Source organism: Phalaenopsis equestris, unplaced genomic scaffold (assembly GCF_001263595.1).
Source record: "Phalaenopsis equestris unplaced genomic scaffold, ASM126359v1 Scaffold000428, whole genome shotgun sequence".
NCBI lineage: Eukaryota > Viridiplantae > Streptophyta > Magnoliopsida > Asparagales > Orchidaceae > Phalaenopsis > Phalaenopsis equestris.
The window spans coordinates 4,885,179-4,911,961 of record NW_018164869.1 but is presented as its reverse complement, the minus strand read 5'-3'; the positions used below and the strand labels follow the sequence as shown (position 1 = coordinate 4,911,961).

Genomic DNA, 26,783 nt, shown 5'->3' with positions numbered 1-26,783 from the left:
ATAACTAGATGGTGTTTCACAAAAAAATTTCACTTTCCAAATGTGTTAGTGATAATCACTTCCAAAAAGTTTGATCGGGCTTGCTCTCCCTTATCTAGATATGTCACCAACTTCAAGATGATTCTGCGTGTTGGACTAAGTGTTTTCACGACTCTTGAGTTATTGCTATTTTCAAATCACACGGTATTGTCTTATCAAAATCCTCGTTCAAGACCTGAGTGACTATTATAAACTTTGCTGTGTTCCTTTGGGAATACAATGATTCTTTGAATACAAAATATTTAAATGGGCAGTGTAGACTTATATGTGATGCTCAAGAGCATGTTTCACATCATGACATAAAAATTTGGGTGGAATTTGTGGCACGAGGACATTCTAAGAAATGACCTGATGAAACAAAGATAATTTTATGTTATGATAATGTTCCATACTATCATGTGTTCTCACAACTTTCTTCATGTATTCAGGAGATTGAACCCACATGATAGAGGAGACATTTACATTAACATGAGGCCGTCCTTGTTTCTATCTGACCAATTCTTAGAATGGTCTCAAACCATACGCTCAGCACAATTTTTTATGCTTCAACATGAAACACTTCATTGAATATCATACAGACTTTTACACAGTCTGTCTAGATCTTAATATTCCAAGATACATTGCGCTCCCTGAAGAAAACAACCATGCCCACAATAATCACTAAAGTTTTAAACGAAAATTGTGATAAAACAATACTGCATGATCTAAAAATATTAATTAACTTAGGAGCCAAGGAAACTCTCAGTCACGCACAAATGATTATCTTATAAATGGTAATATATTCTTGAATGTGGAGTGAGTCCGCTTAAATTTTTTAGAAGTAACGACAATATTAAATTGGAAAGTTAAATCTCTTACGAAGCACCGTTAAGTCATCTATCATAATTATAGAGATGATGTCCTCCGCCATGATTACACTACTAGTTTTTGTTGGCCATCATTTTGTGAATAGATGTGATAACACATGTTCAGACTATATTAAAAAATGTATAGAAGAGGATATAAGAGGTTTAAAAAATTATTTTTATACTTCTGCATCTAGGCTTGTCCTCTCGTAACCTAATACTTTCTAAACAAATTGAATGATTTTGATGTGGTCTTTTACCCATAACCTAAAAAATGAGAAGAAATATATTTTTTAAATAATCATAATGGTGAAACTCAACGACAGGAGGATGCACACAAAAAATTGAATGAGTACGGTTTGAAAAAAAATAAAAAATTATCAGATTCTTCAAACGAGCAATAGTATAAATACTTGCATGATCTTTTAAATTTTTTTACAAATACATCATTGTTGTTGATATCACATTATCGGTTGCCGCTTTGTCTATCTTCACTTTGATATGTCAAATTATTAGTGAAATCAACTTTTCCACAAGAAAGAAATGATGTCTTAAAAAATAACATATTTTGCCTCTGAACCTAATCTGTGTGATAAGAACAATCATTTTTTTTAAGAAAAGATGTGTTTTGTTGTTAGGATTGTAAATGAATAAAACATTCATTAAATTACATGTAGCTTGACTAAATTAAATATCATTTATGATGGTTTTAAATATCATATAATTTTAAACAGTTTTTAAATACTTTAATATTAAATGAACAAGTTTGAACATTTTGTTGCTGAATTTGTTAATGTTCATGAATAAAATCATTTAAAACTCATGAATAACTTGATTAAGATGCTTGATTAAAGTTTGATATTGACTTACGTAAAACACAAAATAAATTATAATTAAAAAAATTAATTTAATTTATATAAATATGATTAAAATTTTATTTTATTTTATTTTATTCACATTATTGAATTCACGTGAAACTTATCAACGCAACAACAACAAAGCCTTAATCCCACTACATGGGTCAGCTATATGAATCCTTTTTCAATTCACGTGAAACATACTAATCAAAAAATAATAAATAAAAAATTAATAAATAAATATATATTAAAAATTAATATATAAATATATCCTTTAAGCTTTCATATAAATATATATGAAAGCTTAAATGTATAAGTTTTTTTTCCTTTAAGCTTTTAGTCCCACATCAGAAAGAGATAATATAATTTTTGTTTAAATGGAAAGAAAAAATAAACGGGCTTGAGTGTTTGGGCGTGTACGCGGGCATGCATGCTTGTATTGGTGGAATTTTTAATTATGTTTCCATTGTTTTAAAATAAAAAAAATATTTTTTACATATTTAGATTATTTTGATTTATTAAGGTTAATAAATCACTATTTATCTACTTTTTTATTATTTAGTAATCTTAGGCTTGACTTGATAAGGCTAAAGGGTTGCTCGGTAGAACCAAGCTCGAGCCAAGCTTAAATCGAGTTTGAATAATAATGAATTCAAATGAATAGAGTTTGAATAGAATCCTAGAAGTTTGAATCGAGCTCAAGCTGAGTTTAAATAGGTTTTTAGTAAATAAGTTCAAATTTGAACAAGCTCTTGCTAAGGGCTTGATTCATCATTCGCAACCCTACTTGTTGTAGAACCTTGATCTCTTATGAACCCGATCCATTCAATAAGGGTAATCAACAATTTTTTAAGGGAAGATTGGTGTGTAATTGTATGACTAAAGGGTAGTCAACATTTTTTAAGGGAACCCGATCCATTCTTGATTGCCTTTGAACCTGATCTGTCAGATAAGGGTAGTCAACATTTTTTTCAAGGGAAGACGAAGACATTATTTTAGAAATATTGGATTTGATCGTCTCTGAATCTGATATGACTGATAAGGGCAGTCAATTCCTTTTTCAAGAGAAGATGTGTGTCTCGTCTTGAGATTATTGGTCTTGACCTCCTCCGAACCCAATTATCTAGGGCAATTGACACACTTTTTAAGGAAAGAAGCGGCTTGTCATAGAACTATGGACCTTGGTCAATTTCGAATCAGGTTTGCCTGATAAGGGCAACCAACAACTTTTTCAAAAGAAGATATGTGCCTCATCGTAGGAATGCAAGCATTGGTCGGCCTCAAATTCAGAAAAAATTGGACCTTAATGGGGAGACTTGTGCCCTCCTTTTTGCTCCAAGGGGGGTTATGGATCTAAGCAAATGGAGGGGAGGGGGGGGGGGGAGGGGGGAAAGGGGGGGGGTAAGGAGGAAAAAACCGTAAAAATTAATAGTTTTTCAAGAATATCAAATTTTTAATGTCACATTTTTTTTTAAATGGTGTAAAAGAGTAAAAACCGTAAAAAATTAGAATTTCAAAAATTTCCTACGAGGAATAACAAGGGGTCCAAACATGTTGAAAATGAGTTGGACGAAATGTTGTCGCTGGCGACAGCGAAGGTGTGTGCTTATTTGCATGCTCGATGACAGGGCACTACGTTAGCTGCTGCGCACACACATGCATGCGTCAATGGCGCACAAGCATGCACATATGTACATACCATCACTGCCGCTTAGGACAACAATTTATCTGACCCATTTTCAACATTTTTTGTTCCCTTGGACTGTTTTTTGAATATTTGCACTTGATACTTTCAAAGCACGATGAGACATCTCCAATCAATTTTGAGCAAAATTCATTTTGTGCAAATATTTTAGCGAATTCTTATTCTAATTTATGAGAAAACTTCAACTTTGGCTAGAAATATGATTTGAGGACTTTGCTTGGCTCATGACCTCGAACACGAGCTTTGCGTTGACAACTAGGTTGTGGTCGTACTCCATAATTTATCCAAGATTGTTATTTTACATCTCATAATTGTTCAACAACTTGTTATATATTTTCAACACCCATGGCGTTGTCGCTCGAATATATGGGGGCAATTGATATGATCCCAAAAAATTCTTTTGATCAGGCATGGATCTCAGTACATTCTTTTGATCAGGCATGGATCTTAATATTAAAAAAAATATGTTGGATTTTTTTTCATGACGAATTTGGTGAATAATAATGCATTAATTAATAAATTATGTTTATTATCAAATATATATTAATAAAATAAATTTATAATAAAAATATAAGATAATATCGACATTAAATTATAGGAAAATTACATACTTAGCACACAATTCTTATTTATTTACATATCTCACACTTAAACTTTCATATTTACATACATATCACATTGGTGCTTTAAACTTATACATGAAAATATATATTCCAATTTAAAAAATTGTAATAGTACAATTTTTTATGTGAATTTGAGTCCTGTGTAAATATAAAAGTTTAGGTATGAGAATGTAAATACATAAGAATTGTGTGCTATGTATGTGAATGGCCATCAATTATAATATGTACTATTAAATATCTAATTAAATAAATTCTATTTAAGCAAAATTTATTTTAATAATATATCATATATGTTACGGTCAATCATTATGCTTAATATTGAGCTTTTAACTAATTATTTTATGAGTAACAAACAAGTTTATTCATGATCATAAATAAACTAGCTAGACCATGTTCAAGTTTGGTTCATTTAACATTGAAGATTTAAAAAAATATTCAAACTTGTTTATTAGATAATTGGAACAAGCTTGATCAGGTATCAATCAAGCCGAGTTTGAGTTGCTTATCGAATGCATTGATTCATTTACAACCCTAATATTGTGGATATTTTATATAATCGATTTTGTAAATTATAATTGTTGAACTGTGCATATTGATTAACCTCACAAACTTTATCATCTATCATACATATTATTATAGATTCATGCAATATGTTTGATATTTTTTTTAATGTGATAATTGTTAATATTTTATAGTTATGTATAAAAAAATGTGTAAGAGAAAAGGGGAAAGTATAGGATACTCTTGCTCACATTTTATTGCTTGATTTGGTTGCATTCTCTTGTGCAAAGGGCGGCTCTATTGAAGTACAACCCACACAACTCATTAGCACCTTATTTTTGATTCATTCATGTTTACGTTGACGCCTTATGTTTTTTTTTATAGTTCCTTGGATTTCACTTGGATTCATCCATGAGTTAAAGAGGTCTAGTCAGCCTACTTTCATCAAGTGACCTTGTAGTGACCCTATATTCAATAGTTCTCACTTAATCAAAATCAAATATCCATTTTAATAATTTAATTTTGAATGAACTTAATATGTTTTAAGTACATTAAGAATTGTACTTAACCAATTCAAAAACCTTCAACCTTTGATTAATCATGTTGATTGATTATCTTGTTTGACCCAATAAGTTTCTTAATGAACTTAACCTATTCAATTGAATTGTTTAGGTTCCAAATAATGCTAATAGGTATAAGAGATGGCTTAAGCTATTTAAAACTCATAATATAATTTAGTGAAGGAAAATTTGACCAAATTATCGATTAATGCCTCACGAATATTTGTAAGAAACAAACTAGTATTAACAATCATGGATTTGGTATGAAAAGGTAGAATATTCAAAGTCCACTTGAGAAATTTACTTGAACTCCGAAGGTCTAATCCAAGCCACTTAAACACATGACCCATTAATAAATCATTAAGATTACGTATGTTGCTTAGTTCCAAAACCCATCGATTTAAATACTGGAGCTAAATTGACCAAAACCCGAAGGTTTAAATACAATGCATTAAAGAATTTTATCGAAATACCCTCAACTAAATTCCTTGAGCCCATCTTTGAAAATTTTTTCGATTAATTTAGATCATCTAAAGCCATGCACAATAGGGGTTTGATCTAGATCATCTAAAGCAATGCACAACAGGGGTTTGATCAAGAGCATATTGATTGCTAAAGCGGCTTCATGATTTTGACAATAACAAACTCTACAATCATTCAAGCAAACCTAGAATTATAATGTTCTTGGTATCTTTATAATTATTTGTGTTTGCTATGTCAGAACTGATTTGAATAAGTAAAAGTATAAGTAGAAATGGAGATATAAATAGCAAATGAGCAATATGAACAAATTGATGTATAAGCAAAAATGTTTGTTTTAAAGACTAAATGAAAATTTAGAAAATATTTAAAATAAAATTATAAAATATTATTTCATGCTACGTTCTTTTCGTTCAAACATCATGTTAAAATACTTATTTATATTATTTCTTCCAAAATCTAATTTTTGTTGACACTAGTTTTCATATTAGCCCTATATTAGATAGAAGTAATATATGATATATTGAGATGTTATTTTAGTTTATCTGAAATAAGCTTATTATTTTTATAATGTTGTTCCGACAGCTAACTCTTTTTTTCTCCTATTTTTTTGAAAAATATAGTGAATGTCAAATCGTTTATTAAGTTGTTGTTGTTCACCCTTGCTTTGCTTGTGTATTATTTTAGTGTAGGGTAAAACTCTTATTCAGTAGAGATTCTTAGTCATTGTTGAGTTCTTGATCTTTGGTATATTATTATTTAAGATTTATTTTGTTGGCAACCATTTTTATATATATTATTGATGGAAATGTTATATGCTAATTGTTATGCTCTTTTTTATCTTAGTTTAGCATCATGAATGGAAAATGTCGACGTTCCAATTTTTTTTTTATTTAATGACATAGAAATGGATGCAATATGTCTGAAGCCATGACATTACAGGATGTCCAGACCTTAACCCTGAAGGTAGAGAGACAACACACATCATCAGACCCACACCACCTTTGAACAAGATACATCCACTAGATTAGGTAGCAAAAACACACCGATTAGATTACTGAAACTTACCACTCGTGAAGAGAAACCAACACACACGGAAAAAAGGATTGATCAGACTACTGCCCCCAAAATATTTCCAGTGAGGAAGAGTTCAAATGCCATGGCCACAGAAATATTGCATTCAATTGTTCGATCAGGAGGATGTTTTCTTTTAATGAGCAAGGTGTGGTGGAGGAGGCCAAGAATGAAGACCCATAGTAGGAGAATGAAGAGTACCAGTTACCTGCAGATGATGGTGAGATGCTTATGGTTCAATGAGTTCTCTAGACCGAGCCTAAAGGGATCAACAGTGGCTCAGGCATAACATCTTTCGTACCTGTTGTACTGTAAAAGGGAAGTTTTGCAAGCTCATTATAGATGGAATCAATTATGAAAATGTGGTATTTATGTAGATGATGGATAAATTGAGCCTCACTACACATAAGCATTCCCAACCATACTCCTTGACTTGGTTGAAGAAGAGAAACGAGATTTGTGTTGGTAAGAGATGTTTGATGAGATTTTCAATCGGAGATAAGCTGCATGATTAATTTTGGTGTGGTGTTCATATGGATGTATGCTATATTCTATTGGGCCAATCATGGCGGTACGATAGACGTACAATTTATGATAACTACAAAAATACCTACACATTTAACGAGGATGAGAAATGTATAATTTTGCCACTAAAAGAGTCATTAATGATGAGCCCTTAGAGAGAGTTTGGAGCCATCACGCCTCATGTTACTTTTCTGCAGGCTATGAGAGAGGCACCAATGAGACTGATCTTGGTCATGCTAAAAGACAGTGATAAAGAGGAACTATTGCTTGAGACAGTGCAACCATTATTAGAGGAGTTTCTATATGTTTTGAAGGACATGCCACCCAGATTGCCACCTTTACAGCAGATTCAACATGCTACAAATTTTATCCAAAAATTAGTGCTTCCCAACCGACCAACCAATCTGATGTGACCAATAGAGGCTGAGGAGCTATAGACACAAGTTAAGGATCTAATGGCTTAAGAACTAGTTTGTGAGAGTAGCGGTCTATGGGTTGTGAAAACTTTAATTGTGCCCAAAAGGATGGTCATGGTGCATGTGTATAGATAGTAGGATTGTGAACAAGATCACAATCATTCATAAATTGGTCGATTTGCATGATCAATTGCATAGAGCCAGTGTCTTCCCCAAGATTGATCTACGCAGTCAATCACCAAATTAGGACGAGGTCAACATTTGAGTTGAGGACAACTTTGAAGACACGAGATAGATTGTATGAATGGAAAGTCATGCCATTTGTCCTGTCCAACGCTTTCTATATGAGTTCAAGGGAGCACTTGCAACATTATGATAAATTTGAGGTTTTTCGAACGTAGCAGCAATATGGCCATCCAAGGATGTGTCACTTTTTCACACTATAGATATATTTTTTGAGATAAATTATTTCAGCGATAGGTGTTAAGATGGATCCAACGAAGATTGAACATATTATGGCCAGGCCCAGACCCGAGTCATTACTCAAGTATGCTAGTTTCATGACCCGTTTTCTTTTTACAGGAGGTTCATCAGGAATTTTAGTTCAATCAAAGCACTATTGACGAAGCTTCTTAAGTTGGATAAATTTGCATGATCAGATGATGCTCAAACTAGCTTTGATACTTTGAAGAAACAAGTGACTCAAGTCCCTGTTCTTGCACTCCTATATTTCAATCAAAGTGTTTGAGGTAGAGTGTGATGCCTCCAATATGGGAATTGGAGCTGTGCTAAGTCAAGGGGACTTCTTATTGCTTTCTTAAGTAAAAAATTGAATGATTCTAGGAGAAAATATTTCACCTATGACAAGAAGTTTCATGTTATTGTGAGAGCCTTTATTCACTTGAATCATTATTTACTGACAAATGAATTCATTCTTTACATTGATCATGAGAGCTTGAGATTTTGAATTGTTAGAATAAGCTAAAAGGCAAGCATGTCTCATGAGTGAAATTTTTTTGTTCGTTTTCACTTTGTGCTCAAACAGAAGGCAAGGAGTCTAAACAAAGCGCCTGAAGAGCCGTCACTATGTAGCACTCACCATAGTGCATTCTAAAATCATTATTTTTTCTAGATGCTAAAAGTCTGTATGCATTTGAGGGGGATTTCTAGGACATTTGGATACTATGCCGGGATAGGCCATATGATAGTACCATAAATCCAATGGATTATTGTTCTTCCAGAACAGATTGCACATTCCTCAGAGTTCACTCAGAGAGAGCATTTTGCTGGAATAGTGGGGGATGTGAGGATATTTTGGCAAAGAGAAGGTCCTCTTTTTAGTAGAAGAGAATTTTTACTAGCCTAAATTGGTACCAAATGTGGAGAGGCACGTCAGACAGTGTATGACATGCTACTTGGCTAATACTCTGGGGCAAAATACAGGTATGTGCACTCGCCTTCATCTTGTAGAGGCAACTTTGTTGTATGTGAGCATGGATTTTGTGGTGGACTTTCCCAGGCACGATAGACTAAAGATTCTGTTATGGTTGTGGCCGACTGTTTTTTCATGATGATGCATTTTATCCCTTGCCATTAGACGATGGATGCGTCAAATATTGTTTGACTAATACTTCAAGTGGGTAGTTTGCCTTCACGGTCTACCCCATAAATTACATCAGATAGGGATTTGAAATTTCTCGTCTACTTATGGAGAATTTTATGAGGTAACTTAGGTACAAAGCTTTAGTTTAGTTTAGCAGCTCAATCTTAGGCATATGGGCATATAGAGGTTGTGAACCGTAGTTTGAGAAACCTTGTTAGATGCTTTTTGGGAAAGAGCATCAAGTAGTGTGACTTAGTTCTTTATCAGGTGTAGTTTGCTTATAATTGTTTTACTAGTCAGTCCACAATCACAAACATTTTGAGATTGTGTATGGGTGGAATCCACTTGCACCTTTGAAGTTAGCCCTGCTTCCGCCAATTACTGAGCTTAACATTGATGTCGAGGTTCAAGTCAAGGGCATTCGGATCCTACACGGTCAGCTCAGGAAGAACTTTGTCAAGCAGAACCCTAAGTATCAAAAATAGGCTAAGAAGCCTAGGAAGGGGACATGGCATGGATCAAGCTGAAGAATGAGCAATTTCCCACCAGTTCATTTGGAAATCTCATGCTTAGAGCTGATGGTTGATTCAAAACTTGTTAAGAAGATTAATGATAATGTCTATAATATTGACTTTTCGGGAGACTAATATTTCTGCTATATTTAATGTTGCCGATTTGTCTCTGTACTACGAGGACCTAGATTTCTCCGGAAGTGAGGGTGCAACCCCTCCTGCTCGATTTCTCAGTTTTGATGATTTTATGTATTGAAAGATTTTTATTTGAATTTATGCTAACGGAGAGCTGTGGCATCTTCCCTTTTCAAGTGGTGTGTTTGTAGCTTGCCTAGGAGTAAGTGGTGGAACCCCCCATCCACACCTCATCGATTTGCTGTTTTTCTACCGTTTTCAGCTGGACAGCCGTCGATGCTGCTACAACCTGCTGTTCAAAGCAGGAAACCACAAGTTTCTGTCTTGGTTCTCTGTCCCATTGCTGTTCACACTGATTTTTAGCCGTCCTCCATCCTCTCACTTGAGTAATAAATTCTACAACTTCTCTGACGCCTTTTAAATTTCCAAACACTTTCTAGGAGTCCTAGAACGGTGTCACCTGTGATATTGCAGATCATTCAAATTCCAAGGTAATTAGAACCAATGTGTACCAACTTGATGTGCTTGTTGATTAATTTGATTTTTAATATTGTGGTTTCTTATTATATGATTGAGTTGGCCTACCTTCAATTGTTAAATCTAACACTTTGCTAGGGATAGTTTCTTTTACTTGTTGACTCTTTAACAACTAGCTTTTATGGTAATGGAGTCTATAATTCTTGCAAAAGTCCCTACAGACATAGTTGCATATTATAGGTTTTTGGATGGATGGAAGGTCAAACTACTAGTCGGATGCTTCAATGAACCAAACAGATTTGAGTACTCTTTTCCTTCAATTGTTAGAAATTTTTTGGATTTTAATTCTATAAAGCAAAGCTTAAATGAGCCCAAGGGAGTTGATATTGCATACCACGTGGATAAAAAAACCAAGCTAAAAGTCCAATTATAAGAACTCAAGAGCTTAAGAAAGTGCACAAGAGCTCAATTAAGGCACATCATAAGAGCTTGTTCAAGAACTAACTAATTATTATTTGAGTTTTAGTAGTTAGATTTTAGATCTAAATTGCAATTTTTGATTTTTTTATTTTGGGAAAAAAATATGGACTAGCTACTTAATGAACTTTTAGAGATAGTAAGTTAATGAGGGTGGTTGGTATATATACCCTTTCTCTTCGAAAATTTTCTCATCTTTTTGATGATGTTAGCCTGTCATTGCTAAATCTATAAATAATGCTTCTATGTAATTAAGTAGGTTTTGCATGATAAGAAAATTAGATAAACTTGTTCTTTTGTGTTTGGAGCTTGGTGGCCGACCTTAACTTTCCTTTCAAGGGAAAGGCTAGATATCTTGTGCTTGTTTGTCATTTCTCTTCATAAAATCCTCTCTAATTTTTCAATTCATTTTCAACCCCTGACATCTCCTAAGGTAACTCAAAACCCACTTGTAAGCTCTCAGCTCACTCCAATGTAACTCTTACAATTCTTTAACTTTATAGAACTCCACCAAAAGCTCCATATCACATCTATATATTATAATCTCTCTCAGTGATCATTTCCTACTATTTAGTCTTCATTAGACCCATTTCTAAAAGAGCTAAACCAAATCAGTCCAAACTTGACCGAATGAATCCAGTCTTGGTTCTCCCCCACTAGACTCTAAAAGCATTTTTTTCCACAATAAATTTCATATCACACCTCCACATCTTAAATTACTCATCTGTAGACATTTCTAATTATCAATCTAAAGAGAAAAATAATAATTTCATTCTAGTAAATTATATTAAAAATATAAATAAAAAGGTGTTTTTCTCAGATGAAGATATTTAACATAGGTTAGTGAGGCATTTTGATAAACTGTTCAAATGAAGTTTTTAAAAATACGATTGACTTTAGTAATCTTAAAAATGTTAATAATAATCAAATTTTTTATTTTTATCATCCCATTAGCAAAAAAGGAGTCAATCAGGCTTTAAAGAAAATCACTGTTGGAAAATCAGTAGGACTTGATGGTATCCTAATAGAAGTGTGAAAATATTTAAGGAGATTCGAGAATTTTTTGGCTTGCTAAACTATTTAATATTATTTTAAAAACTAAGGAGTGGAGAAAGAATATTTTGATTTCCATTTTTAAGAATAAAAGAGATGCACACGAGTGTGCAAATTTAAGAGGAATTAAGTTAATGTCATATATTAAAATTATTGGAGAGAGTAATTGAACATAGATTAAGATGTGATATAAAGATTTCTCATAATCTGTTTGGATTTATTGAGAGGTTTGATGGAGAAATATAGAGACAATAAGGAGGATTTATCGATGATTTTTGTTGATTTAGAAAAATTTTATGGTAAGGTTCCAAGGGAATTTCTTTGGAGAGTTCTAAAAAAGAAAGATATTGATATGACTTATATTCAAGTCATTGAAACTATGTATAGAGAGATGTTGCTTGTGTTCGAACAGGAGGATTGATCAAGTATTTTCCTATTTCAGTTATCATATAGGGATCGACTATAAGCCCTTATCTTTTTGCTTTAGTTATGGATATTCTTATTGGAAATTTACAGGAGGATGTACCTTGATGTATGCTTTTTGTTAATGATATCCCTTCTTGTGGACAATACTAGAGAAAGAGTTCAAGAAGAACATGAATTATGGATGTCTACTTTACAATCTAAAGGCCTTCATTTGAGTAGATCTAAAGCTGAATACATGGAATGTAATTTAAGTAATAGTGGATCTAGTGACGGAGTTTTAACAATAGATGAACAAATCATTAAAAAGTGTGAACATTTTAAATATCTTAGTTCTATTGTTCGAAGTGATGGTGACATAGATGGGGATGTTAGTAGTATAATTCAAGTTGGATGGTTGAAGTAGAGGAATGCATTGAGCCTGTTGTGTGATAGAAAAATATCACTTAGACTTGAAGATAAATTTTATAAAATGGTAATGAGACCTGCAATGCTCTATGGCACAAAATGTTAGCCTATAAAAGAAAAGCATAAAATTAAGTTGAGTGCTGTTGAGATGAGAAAGATTAGGGGGATGAATGACTTTACACAAAGATAAAATGCGAAATGAATGTATTCGTGAGAGGGATGGTGTAGCTCTAGTAGCACACAAGATTAGAGAGAGTCATTTTAGGTGGTTTGGTCACATTAAATGTTGATCATCTGATGATTCAGGTAGAAGAGTAGATGTTTCAAATTCTACTTATTTTAAGAAAGTTAGAAGTAGACCTAAAAAAGACTTGGGTTTGTATGAAAATGATCTTAATTTATTAGAATTAAATGAAATTATGGCACTTAATAGGACACGAGAAAAAGGATTCATGTAACCAGCCCCACTTAGTGGGATAAAAACTTCTTCTTGTTGTTGTATGATTTGATTTGTTTTCTATAGATTTATTTCACAGACTTAAATATAAATTTAAGGAAAATGCATTTACATTTATGTTGTTATATTTGGGAAGTAAAAAAATCACAAAAGCCAATTTTAGTGTAGTAGAAATGTGTACTGATTTGGATTTATGTCATTATGCCAAACCATATATCAAGCATGTTTTTGTGTTGAAATTTTGTTAGAATAACACTTAACAGAAATTAAAAAGTGTAAAAAGGATTAGGCTGTTAGAACATCTTTGATGGAGAGGTGAAGATGTGTGAGTGTCTCAGTATTTTTAAAGCTCAAAACTCAATGCGATGTACAAGAGCTTATTTTTTATTTCAAAGTGCAAAACGCATTAAGCTACATTTTTATTGAACAAAAACACTAATAACTTGTATAAAAATAATAAATTGGTACATTCATTAACAATTATAGAATATGGAACATTAATTCGATGAATTGAAACTTGAAACTTAGTGATTTCATTAAAACTTGGTTTGTTTGTCATTTATTAACAATCAACAATTTGTATTTATGTTGAAGCTTGATTCATTTGTCATTCTAACTATTTAAGCTTGGTTATGCCATATTTTGATAATCGAGTTATTATCAAGCAAATTAATAATTACTGCTATCAAGCTATGTGATTTCTATCCAAAGGACCTTTCTTGAGTAAACTAATATTAATGCTATCAAAGTATTTATTTTCTAACCAAATGAGTCTTATCGAATAAACCAATGAGTAGTATGCTTGAGCTATTCTAGTCAAACGAGTTTTATCGAGTTTATTAGTGAGTTACTTGTTGATTTGCAAAAACAAATGAACCTTTAAATGAACGAACTGCTGAATGAATAACTAGTATATACATATTGATGCACAAAATAAATTGACAACTAAATAAACAAGCATTTTTCTTGTTTTTTGTATTATGAATTAAAATTTTAATTAATTTAATAAAAATAAATTTTAAATCGAGCTTTATTTGATTTTATTTACAAACTTTAAATTAAGCGTATTCGCATGCATTAAATCGAGTTTATTCATGAGCTTGTTCATGAACTTTGTATAAAATTGTTCATTGAGCTTCTTAATGAGTTGATTTGCTAGCTTTTTAATGATATTGTTTTTGAACATAAATGAATCGAACAAGAAGTTATTTATGCTTGTTTGTTTATTAATCAAATTTTCGTAAAAGTGTTCAAAATTGTTTAATTTGTTAATCAAATGAATGTGAATGAGCTCTTATCAAGCCGAGCTATGAGTAGTTTATTGAACGATTGGTTTGTTTGCAGCCCTAGGATGAGGTACCCCTATTGATTGCACTATAGATAAGCAATCATCTAGCACTTTGTTTCATAACCTCAGTTCCTCGGCTAATATAAATTCTAAACCGTTCGATAAATTACTTGTAAATGGCATCAATGTTGTTGTTTTGCGGTTAGATATGTCTAGAGGTGATGCCAAGTATTCTGTGGTCAATAGTATCCTAATCCAAATTTATAATGAGATGCTCAAATCATGCTTAAGTTTTATTATTCAGCATTCACAAACTCTTAGTTTAGATATCTACTTATTCCTATAGACTGAAAACTAAAAAATTGAAGAATCCCACAAAATTGCTAATTTGATGGGAATTTATTAGAGATCACACAGAAGTTTAGACACATGAAAGCCATTATTTTGATTGTAAATCTTGCTGTATTTGAAATTGGATATACCAAATTTCATAAAACTCTCCCACTCATGCAAGTCAAGCGCTATAGATTAAATAATGGAAAATAGTAACACCAATCCTCACGCATGTACAAAGAGAGATCTTCTCTTAAAAATTTCAATCTCTAATTGCCACAAGAGAATTTTAGGGGACATTGTATTTTTGTTATCATAATAAAAATGTTTTGTATATGCCTTAACCTTTCATGTTTATAATCATAGACTCCCTAAATTTATAACAAAAAAAAAGGAAATAAATAAACAATTATTGTCCTGAAGTCCATAGAATTGTCGGCCATGGTTAACTTATCATATGAGACTGAGGGAGTTAACTTTGTAGGAAGGAATCGAGTAAGATCCACCATGGCTTCAACATTTTGGAACCATAATTCCGAGAATATTAACCATTTCCACATGAAACATTATATTCATGATTAAAAAAGAAATAAAAATGGGAACTACTAAAAATAGAGAAAAACATGCTCAAGTAAACTCAACACTAAGCTTGTCTATTTGTGCTTCTCAAAGCAATCTTATGTTTTTTATGGCTATAAATTTTAAGAGGTTTGCATCAGGAGGGTTTTATGATTAGAACTGAAATGTATATATATTGCTGATTTCATTTATTATTTACCTCAATAGAAATGCTTTTGACATGTAGCTATTGGCGAAATTTCTGTTTTTGTTAGGTATGGTCTTACTTAAATCTCAGAAGAGCTATTGTGCATCTGCCTGCAAGATAAATAACAAGGGGCATTCTGCCTCACCCTTTGCGTGAGAACATTCAGATACCATGTGCTATAAAGAACCTGATTGGTGATGTTAATAATCTTTGTGATTGTACTATTTATTTGATTTGCAGATTATGAACCATTAATTTTGTCTCTGGTATTTGCAACCCTCATTATTATGTCTAATTTTTCTGAGCTTGTCTGCAGGGTTTTGACTTGAAAAGAAGTGGTTAAGTGGGCTGGGTTAAAAGCACTTGTTATGCCCTGCTAAAACTTTGACCGCAGCATTCATGGTGCTAGCCCCATTTTTAGTTTTCCTCTGCAGATGTTTTTTAATGTTTAAAAATTTTTCAGGGTCATGATTTATTCTCACTTGGGGACTTGCAGTGTTACTATATGATTAATCAGTATTTTTATGATATTCTAACTGTATTTTTTTAGTCGCAGAAAAGAGCACAATTAGCTTTTTTGTGTATATTTTTTTTTAAACTTATTTAAGGCTACATAGAAGCATAACATTATATCTTGTGCTTGGGATGCTTCAAAGCCAATTCGCTGTCGTCTTCTGTTATTCTGGAAAGGTCTTAATGAATTTCATGATTTAGAAATGTCGCATGGAATCACTTTTTTGTTAGCGGGGCTAATTTTGTAGATAAAGTTATTTAGTTTTTGCACTAAACTCCTTACTAATGTGTCTGCCATTTTCAGAAAAAGGAAGCTCCTCCTGGTGAGGAGCCAGAGACAGTCAGGACTCATTTCTGCAACATGATCATGGTTACCGAGATGATTGGGAGCATTATTGGAGTTTAGAATGAGATAAATCTGGAAATGATTGGCCACTCCTTGCAGAATTCACTATTAGTTACAAACCTGTCGAGCATGGAAGGCCTGGGATCGATGCCAGCCACTCTTCCAGATTTACGCCTCTCAAGTAAGTGGCTTGGGGGATCATTTTGGATGGTGGGAAATTGCAGGGAGTGAATTATATTTTTGCGACATATTGTAGGAGCTCCTCTCTTTCCAGATATTTATTTATTTTTATCTGCATTTTTTAACTTGGATTTTCTGTTACTTTTATTTTGATTATCAATCACTTTACTGTTATGTTCTCCTCTTTATTACTTCATCCCAGATGCTTGGTTATTAGTGTTATTGTTATATTGGTGATCCTGTTATACTTTGCTGATTACTATTTTTATTGTTTCTAGTGCTCCCTTTTACTGTTTCCTGTTCATTTTTTTCAATTACCAAACCTCGCCTCTTTATATGTATCGAAGTGAGAGGGTGGTGTAGAGACAGTTGTAGAAGATTATATTCTGAGTTCTTTTTTTGAGACTAATTGACAATAAAGATTTTTGTCTTTTGCTTCCTTTGTTTGAGATTTACTTTTTACAACCTGGGAACATCTTGATTAATCAAAATTTTTAAAAATTGGTATCAGAGCAGGTGCAAGAGCGATAAGAATGGCGTTGACAGAAAATTTATCATAGATAAGTTCACAGGAGAGAATGATTTCAGTCATTAGAGGATTAAAATGAAAGCACTTCTTGTACATCAAGGATCAACTATGCAACCAGCAAAGGCTTTGCGGGTTGTAAGACGGTGAATGCACTTGAATTTTAGTTAAAGGCGCACAGTGCTATTCTTCTAATCTCCAATGATGAAGTGCTTTGCGAGGTAGCAGAAGAAGATTCAGCCAGTGATGTGTGGGAGAAACTCCATTCCTTGTATATAAGGAGATCCTTAGCCAGTTGGTTTTATTTGTGGAAACAACCATATACTCTTGAAATGGATGAATCCAAATATCTAATAAAGTACATCGATGAGTTCAATAAACTCATTGTTGATCTCAGGAATGCAGATGTTATGATAGAAGATGAACATCTGGAAATTATTCTTCTCAGCTAATTTCTAGGATCATATGAAAATATAGTTGATACAATACTTTACGGTAAAGAAACTTTGACAATACTAGAGGTAAAATCTGTCTTGATGTCAAAAGAGATTCAAAAAAAAGTTTGAAGTGAAGAAGAAAAAAATGATGATAACTTATCTGTAAGGGGAAGGCCTGAACAGAGAAGCAACAAATTCCATAAGAATTATCGTGGCAGATCGAGGTGCAAGTCCAAGACCAGGAAATGTTTTCATTGTCGGAAAGAAGGGTCATTTTAAGGAAGATTGTTCTGATAGAAAATAAGTCAAGAAAATGGTTTGAAGGATGATGTTAAAGCAGCAGTGGCATCAAATTCAGTTGGTTATGAATGTCTTAAGTGCTAGTTGTATCGCGAAAACAATCCATTGATGAATGGTTATCGATTCCAGATGCTCCTTTTGCTTGATACGAAATGTAAGGCTACTTTCAAGATCTTGAAACGGTAGACTGTGGAATGATTTTGTTAGGAGATAACAAGCTTCTAAGGTAATGTGAGAAGGATTTCTTGCATTCAGAATGCATGTTGGCTGTATTAGAATTCTAAAAATGTAATAAACGTGCTGGAACTTAAACGAAACCTTATTTCAGTAGGAATGTTGGATGACAGTGGTTGCAATGTAAAAATAGACGATGCATTTATAAAAATCGTTTAGGGAGCAATGGCTGTGTATGAAAGTTTCATTGATTAACAATCTGCACGTATTAGATTGTTTAGCAGCTGATTCGGCAGCTAACTCTGGTGGCAACATAAATTGATAAAACTTTTTTTGTGGCATTTAAGACTTGGGCATATCAGTTATCGTGCTTAATAAAGCAACTGCTTGTTGTGGTGACAACATGAACAAAATGTAGTTCTGTGAAAGCTGTGTGATTGGCAAGACGAGTTAAATTCAGTGCAACAAGGCATAATGATAATGGTATATTGGATTATATTTGTAGTGATTTATGGGGACCAATCAAGGTTGCCTCCAATGGTGGAGCAAGTTATTTGATGTTAATAATTGATGATTAGTCAAGAGAAGTTTAGGTGTACTATCTTAAAACCAAAGATAAAACATTTCAATCTTTTGGACAGTGGAAAATGCTGACTGAAATTCAAGTTGATAGAAGAGTTAAGATGCTGAGAATATATAATGGCTTGGATTCTATTCAAAATTATTTGAGTATTGAATTGATGAAGGAATTGTATGGCAGCATGTTTCTCATTGATACAAAGAAGGGTATTTAAACCCAATTAAAATGGACACAAATAAGAAAAGAAAATAATAACAAAATAAAAATAAAAAGGAAACTACACAATGCTGAATAAGGGGAATTAATAAATAATAACAACCATAGAAAACCAATAAATCTAATAAATCTAATACTCTCCCTCAAGTTGAAGTATGGATGTCATTCATGTTCAATTTGGATTTGAAGTCATTGAATAAAGGGCGAAAATGATTTTTGGTGAGGATATCTGTTAGTTGGTCAATGGAGGGCACAAAAGGAACATAAATTTCTCTGCACTCAATCTTTTCTTGATGAAGTGTCTGTCTATTTCCACATGTTTGGTACGATCATGCTAGATTGTATTGTAGACAATACTGGCTGCCTTATTATCACAGAATAGCTGTAGCGGGACAGAGGTTGTCATACAAAGTTTACGGAGTATGATGCGTAACCAGAAGACTTCACAGATCTCTAAGGACATGGACCAGCATATAGTTTCAACACTGCTCCGGGCAACCCAGACTACATTTTGTTTTTTCATGTGACAAGATTTCCTATTACAAATGAGCAATACCCCGTGGTGGAACGTCGATCCTGAACTGACCTGACTCAATCAGCATCTGTATAAACAACAATATACCGATAAGTGTGACGAAAGAAAAACAAATTTAAGCCCAATGTACCTTTTAAATAGTGGAGAATTTGGTGGACAACTTCGAGATGGTGCTCATATGAGTCATGCATGAATTGACTTACTATACCAACTTCATGACATATGTATGGGTGAGTATATGCGAGGTAAATGAGTTTCCCCACAAAACGCTGATCGTGAGTATTGTTGACGGGCACATCATTGTGAATGTTAGATAATTTTTTATTGAGATCCATAGGGGCATCCACAGGTTTGCACAAAAGAAGATTGTTCTTTGTCAAGAGATCAACCACATATTTGCGCCGAGAGACAAATTCTCTGAGTTGATCAAGCCACTTCTATGCCTAAGAAGGGAGATTCAAGGTCCTTAATTTCAAAAGACTTAACAAGGATGTCTTTCAAAGACTTTAATGTTGGAAGATCATTTCCTGTAAGAACAATATCATCGACATATACAATAATGATAACTACCTGGCCATTAGAGGAATGTCAGAAGAAAGGAGTGTGATTTGATTGAGACTGAATAAAATCATGGCCTAAAACCACTTTTGTGAACTTGTCGAACCAAGCCCTTGGGGACTGACTTTGTCCATAGAGGGACTTTCACAGACTACAAACTAGCTCTCTGGAGGCAGTAGAGTCAAATCGAGGAGGGAGAGACATGTATACCTCTCCTGTAAGCTCTTTATTCAAGAACACATTCTTGACATCTAGCTATAAATGCTAATCCAGATCACCGCAAGAGACAACACGATCCGAGTAGTGTTTAGCTTAGCCACTGAAGCAAATGTCATCTCATATTCAACTCCGTAGGTTTGTGAGTATCCTTTGGCGACCAACCATGCCTTGTTGCATTCAAATGATTCATCAGGGTTGAATTTGGTGTTGAAAATCCTTGAACACCCCACAACTTTCTTACCCTGAGGAAGATCAACGATGTCCCACGTATGATTTCATTGAAGGGCATTAATTTCCTCAATTACTGTCGTTTTCCAGGATGAATCAGCAAGAGCAATCTCAATATAGCTGGGATCTGATTGTCCGTCAAGGCAGTAGAAAATGCTCTGTAGGTCGGCGATAAACTGCGAAAAGAGACGTATTTTTCCATAGAATAGAGTGAGCATGTTTGGTTGCATACCTTGCTCAGAGAACTCACCTCATTCAGAGGAGCGGTCATGCTGAGGATGACGCCCGGAGTGGAGTCAAGGTCCAGTAAGGAGTTAGCTGGTTCCAGAGAAGGAGCATTGGAACGAGTGTGTCAAGTGTAAACGCAGATAGTGGGAGGAGGAGATGGCGCACTTACTGAATCAACTCACCAGATGGCGCACTCACTGGAACAAGGGACTCCTTAGTGGCAGGAACAATGGGGGACATTCAAAGGTGTAGGGTAAATGACAATGTCTAAGAACCCAAGCTCCCTCTCACTTGTGGCCCACATAGGAAAATATGGAACACTTTCAAAGGAGGAAACATCAGCACTTACATAAATTTGTTTAGTTGTGGGATCAGGACACCGACACGTCTTTTGAGTGGAGTACCCATGGAGTGCTGATGCAGTTTATGGATTTGGGATCAAGTTTACTCCGATTGGGGGTAGTGTTCCGAACAAAATCAGTATACCCAAAAATCTTTGGATCTATGGTGTAGAAGATCCGATTGATAGGGAAGTATGACATCAGGGCGGTTAAGGGTGTTCAGAATGTGTGAATGTTAGAGGGGACCCTTTATGAGATAGATGACAGTGAGAATAACATCGTTCCAAAACAGCTTCAAGATATTAGATTGAAACATAATGAAGCGAGCACGATTGATGACGTGACAGTTTTTCTCTCGGATACCCTATTTTGTTGAGGCGTGTCCGTACATGAGCTGATGCCCTTAATAAAAGTTCCTCAAAATAAAGTTGAAAAACTCAAGACCATTGTCGGTCCGAAGTATCTGAATAAAAGTTTTTGAATTGAGTTAAAATGGTGTAAAAATTTTGGATGGTGACAATAACCTCCTATTTGTCTTTTAAAATGTAGACCCATGTCATCTGAGTGTAGTCATCAATCAAAATCAGTAACTATCATTTATTGGTGTAGCTAGGAGTGCAAAAGAGTTCCCATAGATTACTTTGAACGAGAGAAAAAGGAGCAGAAGGTAAATGTGGGGTTAGTAATTAACCTGATGATGTTTGGCTAACTTATCTCACAATTGAAATTAGGTACAACTTTTTAAAATATTGAAAATTGAGATGACTCAAACGACATTGCAACAATATAATGAGACATTCAATGAATCGGGATAAACTACAACTCCAGTGGGGTGTGGTCTCACTCTTTGTGCTCCTCTTGGAAGTAGTAGATTCCAACTACCCTCTTAACAATTCCAATAATCCCCCCTGAATGACGATCTTAGAAAATACAACTATTAAAAGAGAATTTAGCAACACAATCAACATCATTGGTTAACTTGCTGACAGTAACAAATTACAGTGCAACAAAGAAACATGTAATACAGACTCCTGAGTTAAACTGATCATTAGTACAACCGACCCTTTACCAACAATAGAACTATAAAAGCTATCGACAATTCTGATAGTATCTTTTATAAAGCATTGATAGTAAGTTGAGAAAAGTTGTGAGCATCCAGTCATGTGATCCGTGACACCTGAATTAACAATTCATGCACTAGAGGAGGAAAAAACTGTGAGAGCCATATGAAGAGTACCTTGTATGATGTGGGAGGTAGATGCACTTGCGGAAAATTGATTGGCTCCAAGTAGCTTGATCAATTGTTTCATATGGTTTTCCAGGGATTCAAAGATGTTCCAGTTAGGAGTTGGTTGAACCATGGTAGATTCGGACGCGCCATGAGATCCTTGGTTTGTTTGGCGGTTTACCGTGATGCTTCCAACACTTGTCCCGAGTGTGGTTGGCTTTGTGACAGTAATCACAAGTGCGGTGACTGACCCGAGGGGGCATGGAAGAGGGTTGAGCACGATTCGAGATCAAGGTAGACGATTCGGCTGAAGGAGTAGAAGTGCCGAGCATGACAAGTCTCTGGCTCTCTTTCAAACAAATCTTGGTGAAGGCAGCACGAGCGGAAGGAAGAGGGTTCCGACCAAGAATACGACCTCGGACTTTGTCAAGGTCTTTATTAAAGTCAGTCAGGAATTGGAACATGTATTTTCAACAATATTCTGGAAGTGAGAAAAGTTGGCTAGAGAATTGCACATGTAATCGTAGTACAAGTCGCATTTAGGGGTGTAAACGAACCGAACAGTGCTCGTGTTCGTGTTCGGTTCGTTTGAAATAAAGTTTGTTTGAAATAGGCTCGTGTTTGAAATTGTTCGTGAAAAAAGATCTGTTCGTGTTCGGGTTCGTGTTCGGTTCGATTTGTTCGAATTTGTTTGAATCGTTCGAATCGTTCGAATCGTTCGAATCGTTCGAATATGTTTGAAATGTTTGAATTGTCATTTTTAGAGTTATTTCAAATTTTCAAATTTCTTATATTTTTTGAATTATTAAATAGACAAATTTAAATATTAATTCTCATACCACATCAAAAATGCCACCATTTTAACTTTTATAAATTGAAATAACTCTAAATAAAATATATAAGAATTATTAATAAATTCTCAAATTACCAAAAATAATAAATAAAAAACTTCAACAAAAACATCTCTTCATCATTAGTCAAACAAATAATTTCTTACATAAAAAGATAATATTCAAAATTCAAATTGTAAATTCAATACAATTCTCAGATGTGAAATTGAAATCAAATTTCAAATTGTAAATTCAGCATGCATTCACTTCTCTCAATCTCCTATACACATCATGTTTACATCATGTTTAGTAATTATAGTAATTATTACAGCTATAATAAATTCTACTCCACATTGGGATGGAAGGCTCAAATGACATCCTCTGGATTAATTCATGGAACTCAACCATGAATCCATGCTTGCCCAAATGCTCTATCTGTAAGAAAATAAACAAATCAGCTTCAGCTTCAGGTAAATGTAATTGTCTAATACATATACAAGTATGTTATGAGAAGTACGAGTCAATTGAATTCAACAGAAATAACATTCATTCTTGTTTCATACAGATGCTTAGCAGTCGTAATTAGCTCAACATCAGTTGTTGATTCTTCAGTGATAACTTGCAACACGCCAACACCTGAAGGTAAAATAAGGAACATATGTATTTAAACATTTAATCTAAAAAAATCAGCTTTATTACCCAAATCCTAGGGTGCATAAAAGCTTAAGGATCATGTATACCAGAATAATAAGTTTTTCGCATCCTTCAGGTGGATTGGAAATTATATGCTTTAGCTCGTTTGATGATGCGCCAAATAAATCCTGTAAGTTTGCACCAAATAAAAACAATCAAAACAATCAAATGAAAGCAATCAAACACATCTCTTCCTATAAGGTTGCACCAAATAAATCCTCCACCCGTCAGCATATAGGTAAGGACAGCTCTCACATTCCAGCTCAAGAGGGTGGACCAACATAACTGAAGAGTATAAAGTGTACCACAATTATAGGCATTAATATTGCACCCAAATAGATTATAGAAATAAAACTAATCAACCTTAATAAGTTTATCCACTAGAAACAGAGCCAGCACAGTTAAAGCAATCAAATGAAAGCTTTAAATAATCAAAGCAATCAAATGAAAGCAATCAAACACAGCCACTTTCTGTAAGGCTGCACCAAATAAATCCTCCACCCGTCAGCATATAGGTAAGGACAGCTCTCACATTCCAGCTCAAGAGGATGAACCAACATAACTGAAGATATAAAGTGTATAACAGCCTTACATGTCTGATAGAAATCAGGTTTTTAATGTTTGATGTCCTTATGAGGCAGCATGCATGACACCCAAATAGCTATCCAGGATTTAACATTTCATGTATGTTAATAAAAGAGAGCATATATCAGAGAAGTATCAACCAGAAACCCAATAAATGTAAAAGATTTGCAATAAAATAAACATGCCTAAACCTTCATTAACTGCTTCAGCTTTATTATTATAACTTACAGCCACTGAATTTTTCAGCCAGCTACTTTTCTACAGCCACTGAATTCTTCAGCCAGCTACTTTTCCCCAACAACCGACTCAGAAATCAAACAGTTTATAATTTACATATATACCACAAAATTCTTTATGTACCACTGAATTCTTATGCATTTATAAAAGAGCATTGCTTCTTCCAAAAAACTTGTTATTATGAAACAATAAACCTTAAGACTAAAAAGAACCCTGAATTACTTCCATTCAGGCATTCAAAACCCCTTCAATTCTCCAGGTAATTTATAAAAGAGCATTGCATATTAATCTAAGATTTAACATCTCACGCTCACCTTTCTCAAAAGCTTCTTTTAACCAAAGTGGCTATCTATGAAGTGATAAAAGCCAATGAAGCTAGATAGTAGATAGGGCCCGTGAATAATGGATTCAAAAGTAGACATGATAAAAGAATATTTGGACATGGATGGTGTTCTTTTGTGCATGTATCAAAACCCCTTCAATTCTCCATTTGAGTCCCTCTGAAACAATATTTCATTCAAATTAAAAAATTAAGCATTGCAGATCTACACTGTATGACTCATAAGTCATGACTCATGAGTTCAATCATCAGAATTCAGAAGCTACTAAATCATACTGAAGCAGTGAAGCTCATGATTTTTTTCTCTACTTTTCTTCCTTTGTTTGTTATTGCAATGATAATGCATGAAACATGATACTTTCATGAATGTGGGGAATAGGGCTCTACATGCTTCTTCATAGTATGTATAAGGCAGCATACCTTTTCCTACCTAAAATGCAAACATATGTGAGAATGCATCCATGTAATTTGGGAAGTAATAATCTCTCAGTTTTCAATATCTATATTAGTATATTACTGCTATAGTATATTAATATATTATTATTATTATTTTATTATATATAATAATTTATAAAATTTAATGTTTTAAAATATAATAAATTTTTTATATATAATTATTTTATATTATTTTATATTTCAAACAATAACGATTCGAACACGAACGAACGCATCACTGTTCGTGTTTGGTTCGTTTAACTAACCGAACAAAAAAAATTTGTTCGCGTTTGTCTTGTTTACTTATCGAACGAATCGAACACGAACTCATTGACGAACCGAACACGAACTGTTCGCGAACAACGAGCTTTTTTGACAGCCCTAGTTACTGCAATGATAATGCATGAAACAGGATACTTTCATGAATGTGGGGAATAGGGCTCTACATGCTTCTTCATACCTTTGATAGCTGGAGATAAAAGAGCAGGATATGAATAAGGCAGTATAAGGCAGCATACCTTTTCCTACCTAAAATGCAAACATATGTGAGAATGCATCCATGTAATTTGGGAAGTAATAATCTCTCAGTTCAAAACCCGAATACCCAGTTTCCAGTTTGTTCAGTGCAAAATATCCAATAGTAAATATTTTATGCTTTTCTGTGCTTGATGATATTCAAATGTGTGTGTACCTGTACATATTAGAAATGATGTACAAGAATACACAGTAGGCAAAAAATAGTAAGAATAAATGATATTACAAAAAGTCTGTTCATTCTCAAAAGAAATTGGACTTGAGCCTTATTCATATAATTTGGAAGGTCATGGAGTTAATTGCCTCATGCAGTATTGCAGCAACCACGACAATAGTAAGCCTAGCTGCCATGAAAAAAAATAACTGCAAGCCTCAAAATTGTTAAAGAAAAAGTATCCGAGCAGCCCTAGTTTAATTGTATCTCTAGTTGAACACAGTACGATAGATAAATGCAAGTGATTAAAGGTACAATAATAATGAAAACTCTTGTATAGAGTAGAAATGACTAAGCTGACTTCATATATCTGGTAGTTGAATATTAAGCTTTTCCTTATCAATGATCTCTTGCTGAAAAGAAATAATATAAATAAATGTTAGTATCTAGTATTGAGAATAAATAAAATAAACGAGAAAGTAGAAAATGGTATAATTAATGAAAGGATTATCATAAGTGTTTGCATTTTTTTGAGCAAATCGAAGCCAACTAGAGGCACAAATCAATGCATTAACGGTTTTAGTGGATAAGCTACTTCTGTAATCATCTAATACTCTACCACCAGCACTAAAAGCAGATTCTGAGGCAACAGTGGTTATGGGTATTGATAGAATATCTCTTGCCATAATTGAAAGCCGGGGATACTTCAATGTATTCATCTTCCACCAATCAAGAACATCAAAGTTTTCACTTGAGCACACAAATAATCCCTCCTCAAGGTATATCTGTAAATCAGGTTTCGAAGGTTC

General features: G+C 33.8%; 1 long non-coding RNA gene across 5 annotated transcripts in view; it reads left to right on the top strand.

The window, feature by feature from the left end:
• The window catches only part of LOC110027553, a 42,415-nt gene that overhangs the window by 10,110 nt on the left and 5,522 nt on the right, over positions 1–26,783 (top strand). For 2 of the 5 annotated variants that reach the window (XR_002294353.1, XR_002294350.1), the window contains exon 3: positions 15,625–16,597. This is a non-coding gene — a long non-coding RNA (uncharacterized LOC110027553). Of the gene's footprint in view, positions 1–15,624; positions 16,598–17,107; positions 18,549–26,783 lie in introns of those variants that run through there. The other 3 variants (XR_002294352.1, XR_002294351.1, XR_002294349.1) reach the window with 3 other exon arrangements.